Genomic DNA, 12298 nt, shown 5'->3' on the forward strand with positions numbered 1-12298 from the left:
TAAATATCGTCTAGTTTTCCTAAAAATGTTCAGTAAAATTTAATAGGGTTTTTTTCTTTATTTTTACTACTCTCATCTTAGTTTAGTTTAATTAACACATATGGCCAAATTCTGCAGAAATTCCTTTGAAATCAAATGGGGAAATACATAATAATGCTGAAAGAATCACGCTAAATTATACATCACTAAATAGTACCACAACATTTTGTACAACCCATGTGTGTAGAAGACAATTCCAAAGTACTATGTGTGAAATCATGGTCCTATTAAAGTAATTGGCAAAACTCACATCAACATCGATAAGTCCAAAAAGAAAAGGAGTACTTGTGGCACCTTAGAGACTAACCAATTTATTTGAGCATGAGCTTTCGTGAGCTACAGCTCACTTCATCTGATGTGAGCTGTAGCTCACGAAAGCTCATGCTCAAATAAATTGGTTAGTCTCTAAGGTGCCACAAGTCCTCCTTTTCTTTTTGCGAATACAGACTAACACGGCTGTTCCTCTGAAACCTATCGATAAGTCCAGGATTTTCACTCCATGTTTCAAATCACTGTGGGCCAGATTCTACCACGTTTATTCACATTGAGTAGTACCTCTGACTTTTTTATTATCTCCACTGAAATCATTACAGAATCACTGAGCAGCTGGGCACAACTTGGCCCATAGTGATTTGTCATTTTATTTCAGATTGCCCAACGTAAGATATAAATTCATGTAAGCCTTAAGCTGTGAAGTCATAAATATGATAAACTAGTAGGGAAAATAAGATTTATGATTTGTGGGACACACCTAAGGTATAAATATGCATAAATAAACGCACAAGGTACAGAAAGTAAAACTCTGCCCTAATACATATGCATAAAATTCCCACTGAGTGAGCGGTCTGATTTATGGTTTAGTATCAAAACCATGTGAAAATTTACAGCTTTGCATCGGATTTTAATTGAAGCTTGGTTAAACTCAGCATCTCCCTACCCCTTTTTTAATAATAAGTTTGCTATGAGCTTTTGTGCTTGTTCAAATCAAAAACTTAAAAAGTAGAATGGAACTCCCAGGAATTGTAACCAAATTAAAGGTTTGCATGGATAGTAAAGATCTGCTCTCTGATATTAATGCATTGAAATTTGCATACACACATCTAATGGAAAAACTGTAACAAGGCAGAATTTGGCTAGGCATTAAACAGGGGTACATGTACTATATAAGATCAGAAAAGATAAGCTTAGCTTTCTAAACGCTGAATTGTGCCTTTAACTACGCTCCCGCGTAAGGAATTAAGGGGGTGTAAGAACTCCCCCAAATGCTTTCCCAGGCCACCTGGCCCTTGAGTTTTGGTGTGCAGGAGTAAGAAAAGCTACTTCTCTGCTTCATCTCCAGAACAGGTGGGCAAGGAGGGTTAGTGAATGGATGATGCCTGGGCTCCATTCCCACTACTTGCAGGCCAGCACAGCTAAGCCAGTGGGGATATTGGTGGTGGTGGTAATAGACAAGCAGTAAATTCCTATGTACAAAAGAGCAAAGGGTAACAAGAAGGGAATCATGCATCCCTGAGCACAATTCCTTCACTGGGATATTCCTGAGGCAGTACCTCAGCGTGGGGCCCTTACTGTGGGCTGTGTCCTTGTTACAAAATCTACCCATAAGTGACAGAATTGTTATTTTGTTTGTTATACATCTTATACCCACACCAATGTTTTAGAGTTAGAGATTCTACCTTTTCTTATGGAATTCACTGACTCTTACCCTGCAGAAAGCATGAATTCCACACCTCAGCCTATGAGCAGTCTCTCCACACCTCCTATGTGGAGGTTTTGAGCCACCTGAAGTTCAGTAGTCCCAACCAACATGCAGTGGCCTCCATCACACCTCTTTGCTACACCCTCTTGCTTAATAATACAAACTAGAAACGGGATATTCAAATTCTATTTATTTTCCTTTCCTATTTCTTATTTCACTTAACCAGTAAGTTAGATACCTGTCCGTTTCAACTACCTTCTGAAAATTTAGTGAGGTTACTACCTAATTATCAGTGAGGTATCACGCTAGAAGCTACTATAAGAAGCAGTAATACTAATAAGCATTGTTGTAAATGTATCTGTATGCAAAAAAATTGTAACTACATCTGATCAAATATCAGCAATGTAACAATCGTGGCAACAGAAGGATCATAAAACTAGCAGTTATGGGGGGAAGGGAAGAAAGCAATTTTTCGTTCAGGATATTTAAAATATATATAAATCCCCCTATAACTAGAGTATCACCACATTTCACAACATTGCTATACTCATAATAGATCCCCATGATGCTCGTTCTTAACACTAGTATCACTGGAATTTTCTGCTAGATTACTCTTGGGCAGGGATACTATCCAGGCCTAGGAACATGAGGCTGTCTGAGCATGTGCTTATCCATCCCTAAGAGTGAGTTTCTCAATGTCACTATCACGGAACTGTTCCTACGCAGGACCGAAAACAAGCCCCGTGGTGCCTAATTGCCTAGTGGTGCTTTGTCAGGGAAAGATGAGGAGACCTAAGTGCACTTTAGAGAAGCTTAAGGTTTTGAAGAAATTCTTCATTTGCACCTTGATTCTACAATGAGTTCTGCATGGAATCGGAGTCCCCCCGCCCATAGAACTCCTTTGCACAGGGTAGTTGATGCTCAAAATAACTAAAGTGGATGCAAGTAGCACAGTCATCCCATCCCCTGGGAGGGTTATTCATATTTTCCAAATGAAAAACAAGGGTGTGCCTGGGAGTTGGGGGATAAAGGAGGTTGGTGGGAAAATGGGAAGATAAAGAACCCCTTTCAGAACAAAGCACAGAGATGCGTTACAATAAAAGGCAGTGTGGGAGAAGACAGTATTTATCCTTCTGCCACTCCTTCATTGTTCCCTGCCAGTGCCAATCTATCCCCTTCAGATCTAACTTTTACTTATCATCTGAACCTTCTGCCTCTTTCCCGCACAGCACTAGTTCATCCATACTGTCAATTTACTCCATCCCTCTTGCGTACAGCATTGGAAAACCCTATACGTCCATCAGCTCCAACCCAATCATCACCTGCTCAGGAACACCCGCACATCCAACTCCCCACCCTCTTCTTACTTTGTGTCTTCACAGCTCAGAACCACCCATTCAGCTCTGAATCCTCTCCCATCTGACTTGCTACAGGAGAGCCCTACACAAGAGAGATGTTTGTATCCACATAGACAATTGGCTGATAGATATGGTCCCAGCAGATGAAACTCAAGAACATGCAGCATAATTCTTGGGTTTTGTAGAATCAATAAAATGTATCATTGTGCCCTGCAAATGACTTCTTTTGTGCAGCTGTTTATGTGCAGCTCTTAATATGACCGAACCACAGGAAATAAGGAAAAATAAGGGATAATTGCCCTACTATGTTTAATTCACTGCATTATTCCTGAGTGTTGGAGCTTTAAAGATGTGTTAAATAACTTGATTGGACCTGAGAAATCTTTACTGTTGGAGTCAGAACTCTATAAAATGTAATATGTACATAGAACGTAAGATACAGGATAGATTTGAGTGAATTTAGTGGCTTATTGCAATTTGTATCTCCACATATAGACCCTTCATTATTTTCCTGCAAATTCTTTTAGTAAAAATTTAAGTTACTATTTCATATGTTGAGTCTTTATAAATATTCCTTTACTCCCCAGTGATATAGCAGAACTGCAGATTAATTAGGGAAGGTAGTACTCAGTTTTATTCGGGTAACAATCATAACAAATACTTGAAAAGTATTCATTAAGTCTTCAGACTAAAATGGTGTTGCCTTTGCCTGTTTAAATGAGCCAGTAACTTAGATAACTAAATATTTTGGCTTTACGACACACTATCTAAACATTAGAGCAATATTTCTCTGAGTATTAAGGGAAGGCAAGGTGGAGCATTAATGAAAACTAGAAGATTAAGGTAAAATCCTGGCCTAGCTTCCTTCATAGCTCCTTTATACCTCAATCTACTTACTTCATAAATACATTCTTCACAATGAGGACTGTAACATATTGAACATACAGCATCCAAATTTAGCTTAATATTATTTGTACACACATTTCCCTCACACCTGCTCTTGTCCTATCTTTTAGGGAAATATATTGGTGCAAATAGGTCATGGAGTTGGAAAGACAAGTTGGTCTTAAGATTGGGGGAACATACATTTGCTGTAAAGCCACCAATACCTTCCTTCAAGTCTTGCACCTGATCACTGCTTCTCCAGACTCAAGGGTTGTGCTGCCTGAATTTCTACTGATGCCAATTTGGTACTTCTGATTATCATTAAGTGCATTTAAGAATTTTTGCAGAGTAACAAAGATAAGAAGGGTATACAAACAAGTCATCATGAGAAATATGCAATGATGTGTGTCTCAATTGTAGGAATGCAGATGTATAGAAAGAGAAGGCTGTGCCAAGAAAAGGAGACAGATCATCAATAGCACAGAAGCAAAGATGATTGAAAGATGTGTGTGTTGGGAGCAGAGGGGAAGCACAGATCTAGGTGTTCTAAAAATATGATGATCCAGAAAATACAGTGTAAAACAATACAGCCTTTTTATACTATCCATTTATAGGGTATTGTGAGTGGTGTATGATACCAATCCCAAACCTTTTTAAAAAAATATTTAGCTTCCTAAGCTATCCATGGAGCATCCCTGGAGCTATCTATCAGTTTTATTGCATGCAGACTTTAGGATATTCCCCACACAATAAACTAAATCATGATTTTCTGATCATCAATTATTAATTCTATCTTTATCCACTGGACCAAGGAGGCCCTGGATTCTGTCTCAGACTTGGATAAATAACTTGCCTATTATTATGGGACACCACAGGCTTACAGTAATTTGTCCAGTGACTTTAAGTGATTAGTTCAAGCAGTTTCTTTATTTTTGCTATAAATCAATTTTACATGAAGTAAGCATTTTTCTTCCTCTCTGTGCAAGTGGAGTGTTCCAGAAACAATTGGGAAATAAGTACTTTCTTGATTAACATACTTTAAAAAAAAGTCACTCCAATACTCACAGTTTAGATTATGGGATAACTAAAAGAAAATAACACAAAACCCCTTACTTATCTGTAAAATGATGTTCTTTATAACAGGTTGGTGGCAGAATGGTGAACACAGTGGAGACCAGAAAGAAAGTAAATTGTGTGGCAACTGTGAGTGAATACAGATTTACTTGTGTCACTTATTTTTCCACCCTTCTCCTTTCAAAATGCCACAACATTGGGACATCAAACTCATATACTTTATTTCCACATAGAGCCTGCTTCTGTATTAACTTAAGCGCGACTCATTAAGTGAAACAGGTCGTAGGCTGTCTAGGTACTACAGTATCAAGTAAATATTTTAGACATAAATTAGATACTTATATCCTGTTTCTTTTCTCATTTCTATCTAAGCAATTTAACCCTGCTAAAATCAATGGAGTCACAACTGCTTAAAAATGGCATACACAAGAGAAGAATTATATTTATATGTCTACAAAATGTCCCAGATGAACAACACCATCTGATTACTATTCCATAATGAATCTCCATAAATCTATATAAGGTAACAATATCTAGCATACAGTGTACTCAATTCTTTGCCCTGCACTTTTCACTCAGATATTTCCTCAGCATTCTTTCCATAATGTTTCATTACGTAGCAATGCATTAGCGTTTTTCTCTTCAATACTGTTAAAAGAACTTGTTTGGTTTTTGTACCCCTCCCTGAGATAAGAGCAGTTTTTAAGTCAAATAGAGGCCCAACTTAAATGTATACCCCAAATTAAAAAAACACAGTAAAAGAACTAAAAAAGAGCCACCGTGGCTTAACAGCCATGTAAAAGAAGCAGTGAGAGATAAAAAGGCATCTTTTAAAAAGTGGAAGTCAAATCCTAGTGAGGTAAATAGAAAGGAGCATAAACACTGTCAAATTAAGTGTACAAATGTAATAAGAAAAGCCAAAAAGGAGTTTGAAGAACAGCTAGCCCCAAAAACTCAAAAGGTAATAACAAAATGTTTTTTTAAGTACATCAGAAGCCTGCTAAGCAACCAGTGGGGCCCCTGGACGATCGAGATACAAAAGGAGCACTTAAAGATGATAAAGTCATTGCAGAGAAACTAAATGAATTCTTTGGTTCAGTCTTCACGGCTGAGGATGTTAGGGAGATTCCCAAACCTGAGCCATCTTTTGTAGGTGACAAATCTGAGGAGTTGTCACAGATTGAAGTGTGACTAGAGGAGGTTTTGGAATTAATGGATAAATTTAAAGTAACAAGTCACTGGGACCAGATGGCATTCACCCAAGAGTTCTGAAAGAACTCAAATGTGAGATTGCGGGACTATTAACTATGGTTTGTAACCTGTCCTTTAAATCAGCTTCTGTACCCAATGACTCGAAGATAGCTAATGTAACGCCAATATTTAAAAAGGGCTCTAGAGGTAATCCCGGCAATTACAGACCGGCAAGTCTAATGTCAGTACCGGGCAAATTAGTTGAAACAATAGTAAAGAATAAAATTGTCAGACACATAGAAGAATATAAATTGTTGGGCAAAAGACAATATGGTTTCTGTAAAGGGAAATCATGTCTTATTAATCTATTAGAAAAAAAAACGAGGAGTCCTTGTGGCACCTTAGAGACTAACACATTTATTTGGGCATAAGCTTTCATGGGCTAGAACCCACTTCATCAGATGTATGAAGTAAAAGATACAGGTGCAGGTATAAATACATGAAAGGATGTGGGTTGCTTTACCAAGTATTAAGTCAGTCTAACGAGACAAATCAATTAACAGCAGGATACCAAGGGAGGAGAAATAACTTCTGAAGTGGTAAGAGAGTGGCCCATTACAGACAGTTGACAAGAAGGTGTGAGTAACAGTAGGGTGAAATTAGTATTGGGGAAATTAAGTTTAGGTTTTGTAATGACCCAACCACTCTCAGTCTTTATTTGGGCCTAATCTGATGGTATCTAGTTTACAAATTAATTCCAGTTCTGCAGCTTCATGTTGGAGTCTGTTTTTGAAGTTTTTTGTCTTTGAAGGGGTCAACAAACATGTGGACAAGGAGGATCCAGTGGACATAGCGTACTTAGATTTCCAGAAAGCCTTTGACAAGGTCCCTCACCAAAGGTTCTTACATAAATTAAGTTGTCATGGGATAAGAGGGAAGATTCTTTCATGGATTGAGAACTGGTTAAAAGATAGGGAAAAAAGGGTAGGAATAAATGGTAAATTTTCAGAAGAGGGGTAACTAGTGGTGTTCCCCCAAGGGTCAGTCCTAGGACCAATCCTATTCGACCTATTCATAAATGATCTGGAGAAAGGGGTAAACAGTGAGGTGGCAAAGTTTGCAGATGACACTAAACTGCTCAAGATAGTTAAGACCAAAGCAGACTGTGAAGAACTTCAAAAAGATCTCACAAAACTAAATGACTGGGCAACAAAATGGCAAATGAAATTTAATGTGGATAAACGTAAAGCAATGCACATTGGAAAAAATAACCCCAACTATACACACAATATGATGGGGACTAATTTAGCTACAACTAATCAGGAGAAAGATCTCGGAGTCATCATGGATAGTTTTCTGAAGACGTCCACGCAGTGTGCAGTGGCAAGCAAAAAGGCAAAAGGGATGTTAGGAATCATTAAAAAAGGGATGGAGAATATCTTATTGCCCGTAAATAAATCTATGGTACGCCCTCATCTTGAATACTGCGTAAAGATGTGGTCTCCTCATCTCAAAAAAGATATACTGGCATTAAAAAAGGTTCAGAGAAGGGCAACTAAAATGATTAGGGGTTTGGAATGGGTCCCATATACAGAGAAATTAAAGAGGCTAGGACTTTTCAGCTTGGAAAAGAGGAGACTAAGGGATGATATATGATAGAGGTATATAAAATCATGAATGGTGAGGAGAAAGTGAATAAGGAAAAGTCATTTACTTGTTCCCAGAATATAAAAACTAGGGGCCAACAAATGAAATTAATGGGTAGCAGGTTTAAAACAAATAAAAGGAAGTTCTTCTTCACACAGCACACAGTCAACCTGTGGAACTCCTTGCCTGAGGAGCTTGTTAAGGCTAGGACTATAACAGCGTTTAAAAAGAGAACTAGATACATTCATGGAGTTTAAGTCCATTAATGGCTATTAGCCAGAATGGGTAAGGAATGGTGTCCCTAGCCTCTGTTTGTCAGAGGGTGGAGATGGATGGCAGGAGAGAGATCACATGATCATTACCTGTTAGGTTCACTCCCTCTGGGGCACCTGGCATTGGCCACTGTCGGTAGACAGGATACTGGGCTGGATGGACCTTTGGTCTGAACCAGTATGGCCATTCTTATGTTCAAACTTACCTGAAATACAGGACTAATGGCAGGTCATGAAGCTCTCAGTGTAATCTACAAGATTGGCCTCACTCAGCATTGCTCCTCACCTTTTACATATGGCTAATATGGGTTCACAATTTGCTGCTATTTTAAGTAGCAGCAGATGTTCCTTCCCAGAGACATTTTTAATCTTAATTGAGTTTCACCCCTTTGAAGTGAAGGCTGAGCAAGGTCTCACTCTCTTCTTTTTCTTCAGTTAAAGAACAAATTGTGTAAGGATTATAGAATCATAGAATATTAGGGTTGGAAGGGACCTCAAGAGGTCATCTAGTCCAACCCCCTACTCAAAGCAGGACCAATCCCCAATTTTTGCCCCAGATCCCTAAATGGCCCCTCAAGGATTGAACTCACAACCCTGGGTTTAGCAGGCCAATGCTCAAACCGCAGACTCAGTGATCATCTCATTTCAATCATGTTTGCAAGTTCATCCCAATTATTCCTCCCTACACAACAACAGACCAGGTCCAAATGGCAAACAGTGCCACTATTACAACACTAGTACATGTTAGAGCTAAACAGAGATTGAGGGGGAGGGAAATTGCAGACATTTTCAACAAAATGTCTCCCATAGAGAGGCAATCTATTCCTGGGTTAACACAAATGATTATTTGCCAACCTGGTGTGTACAGTATTCTGAGACAAAATAATATTTAAATGTGTTATTCTTTGTCATATGCCATGGAGAAAGTTTTAGATGCATTCATAACTACAGTGACTATAATCATGATAGAAACACATTAACAAGCATGGCTTTATTGGGGCAGATTTGGTTCTCAGTTACTCTGGGGTCAATCAAGAGTAATTTAACTGAAGCCAATCAGATTACTCTGGTGTGTGTAACAGCAGTATTTGGCTGATTGTTCTGCAAAACTCCATGTGGCCGTTCTAGAACAAGCTGTGGAACTGAGGAATCCTTATGGCTTTTCAGTTGTATGTAGACCACTTTTTGGAACTCCAAGTTAGCACTAAGTCAAATTACGTTCCTTTCTGTTCTGTCCAGATGACTATGTGAAACTCTGGTTCCACCAATAGGTTATAGAATCATTCTTCTGTAAAACATTTAGCTAGACTCAAATTTCATTCTGCATTTCCTCCAACTAGTGTTGGAAAACCTTGTTCTATTATGCCTGAAAATGCTCAATTACTTAGAGGTGATGTTGCTAGGTAACCATTTCACCTTCCCATTTTGCTGTTTAAGATGTGTAGTTAACCCACTGTCTTCCCAAGTTTTTACTCAAACTTTCAAATTGCCACAAAAAATGAAATATAAAGCTGTTTTGTTGCTCTTTAAATAGCTATTCGAGTTTACTAGTTTTGAGTTGAAAAACTGACTTTAAGACCTTTTGGAGAAAAAAAGGAATGAAGTTGTTTGAAACATTTAAAACCATTTTTTATAAAAATGCCATTACTTGGAAAAACAACCTGGGATGGAATATAGGAGAGTACAAAAGGTTACCAGAAAAAGAGCAAAGGAGACAGAGAGAAAAGAGCTTTACCTTTGATTCAGCAGAGCACTTAAATGTGTGCGACTTTCAGCACATGCTTAGGTGCTTTGCTGAACTGGGAGCTTTGAACAAAATATCTGAAAGGCTCTTTCTCTACATATATATGTATTGCATTTTGTAGGATATACGAGAGTCAAAACTGTATTGTATTGAAGACAAAGGTGATCTTTATTTTGCCACCTGAACTAATTGGTAGTTTCCCCAGACCCTAATTCCTAGACCAGCTGTGCTATCTATTGTCACCACATGAAATCTATTAAATTTTTACCTGGACTAGGTAGCTGAGCCTCATACAACTGAATGTTTGGGTACACTGGAAATACCTGTAGTTGTAAATTCGTTGTAAGTACTGACTGTCCTATCCCTGCTAAATTGTCAGGATACAGTTTCAGCTGATGTTTAAAACATTGTAAAATATTATTTTCCTGGTTCCTCACTCCTCAGAAATGACACAGTGCCACATTAATTAGCATTTCAGTAGGGTTTTTTAAATGTTGAAATGAGGGGAAAATTCAGCAGAAATGTGTCTCTCAAATTCCAAAAATAGCATATTATCATTGTTCTCTAAGAAGAGAATATAAATGTGTGTGGGTTTTTTTTCCTGCAGATTTTCTATTTATTCAGATCCAGAAAATGTGATGTAAAGTTCTTGCCAGCATCGAGTTCTATATGCAGGACATAACTACCAGTTTTATCACATAATTCATATACTTAGTCCAAAAATTGGCATATGTTTTGTTTGGTCTGCACTATCAATGTTTGTATTTTATTACTAGTCACTGATAGATATTCCCAAGTATGCCACTAGATACTGTCTGCTCCATATTTGTCATTGCAATTTAAAGAAGAACCCGGTACTGGACATGTCAGACAGCACAAGTCAACTTTTCTTCTTTGTGGCTTTACAATATATTCTAGATGAGTCTTTTTGGCTCTGGTGTCAAGGACTAGAAGTGACAGGAAAATGCTAGTCTTTCACAGATCTTGGGAAAATTTATTGCAGAACAAGGATGACTGACATTTTGTCATCCATTATGCTATGGAATTATTGGTTCATGGCTTCTAGTGATGCTCTTCCTTTTTTAGAATTTGGTGATTTTAGTTTTTGTGTTATGAGCATGTAGATAACATGTTGCATTTTCTTTTATATTGTATTAATGTATTCCACTGCCATTGCTGGTAAACAATCCATCTGTACTGCCATTTCATTCAGTTCACTAATACCCTGTTGCCAAATTAATTTTTCTGTCCTCCTGCCTCCTCTTACGACTCCCTTCCCTCTTGTCAGTTCTCTCGCTACTCACCATCACTCCAGCCCTGTGATCCTCCATTTGACAACCTCATGTATCGTCTTCACATACCAGCTCTTATGCCACTTTCACTTTGGTTCTGTAAGGAAAGGAATGAAAGAAACAAAGAGGTGAGGGAAGAGAAGGAGAGGAGATGGGTGAAAATAATTATTGTAACTAACAATGAATTTTTCTCTTCAAAAGACCAAATAAAATTGATAAAACAAAATATACCAGAGCCATCAAGAAGCATACTAAATAAACACAAGCTCTCATCCCCCTACTCTACTAGTATAACGCCCCTACTCTACTTGCGCTATATTGATGACATCTTCATCATTTGGACCCATGGAAAAGAAGCCCTTAAGGAATTCCACCATGATTTCAACAATTTCCATCCCACCATCAACCTCAGCCTGGTCCAGTCCACACAAGAGATCCACTTCCTGGACACTACAGTACTAATAAACCATGGTCACATAAACACCACCCTATACCAGAAACCTACTGACCGCTATTCCTACCTACATGCCTCCAGCTTTCACCCTGACCACACCACACGATCCATCGTCTACAGCCAAGCTCTGCTATACAACCGCATTTGCTCCAACCCCTCAGACAGAGACAAACACCTACAAGATCTTTATCAAGCATTCTTACAACTACAATACCCACCTGCGGAAGTGAAGGAACAGATTGATAGAGCCAGAAGAGTTCCCAGAAGTCACCTACTACAGGACAGGCCTAACAAAGAAAATAACAGAACGCCACTAGTTGTCACCTTCAGCCCCCAACTAAAACCCCTCCAACGCATTATTAAGGATCTACAACCTATCCTGAAGGATGACCCAACACTCTCACAAATCTTGGGAGACAGGCCAGTCCTTGCCTACAGACAGCCCACCAACCTGAAGCAAATACTCACCAGCAACCACATACCACACAACAGAATCGCTAACCCAGGAACCTATCCTTGCAACAAAGTCCGTTGCCAACTGTGCCCACATATCTATTCAGGGGACACCATCACAGGGCCTAATAACATTAGCCACACTATCAGAGGCTCGTTCACCTGCACATCCACCAATGTGATATATGCC

The 12298-nt window shown here is 38.6% G+C and overlaps 1 long non-coding RNA gene across 1 annotated transcript in view; it reads right to left on the reverse strand.

Moving 5' to 3' along the window:
• LOC142068560 (uncharacterized) overlaps positions 1-12298 on the reverse strand; it is a 469584-nt gene that overhangs the window by 159299 nt on the left and 297987 nt on the right. The window contains exon 3 of the long non-coding RNA XR_012664397.1: positions 11214-11298. This is a non-coding gene — a long non-coding RNA (uncharacterized LOC142068560). The remainder of the gene's footprint in view (positions 1-11213; positions 11299-12298) is intronic.

The sequence above is a fragment of the Caretta caretta genome, chromosome 11 (assembly GCF_965140235.1).
Source record: "Caretta caretta isolate rCarCar2 chromosome 11, rCarCar1.hap1, whole genome shotgun sequence".
Classification (NCBI taxonomy): domain Eukaryota; kingdom Metazoa; phylum Chordata; order Testudines; family Cheloniidae; genus Caretta; species Caretta caretta.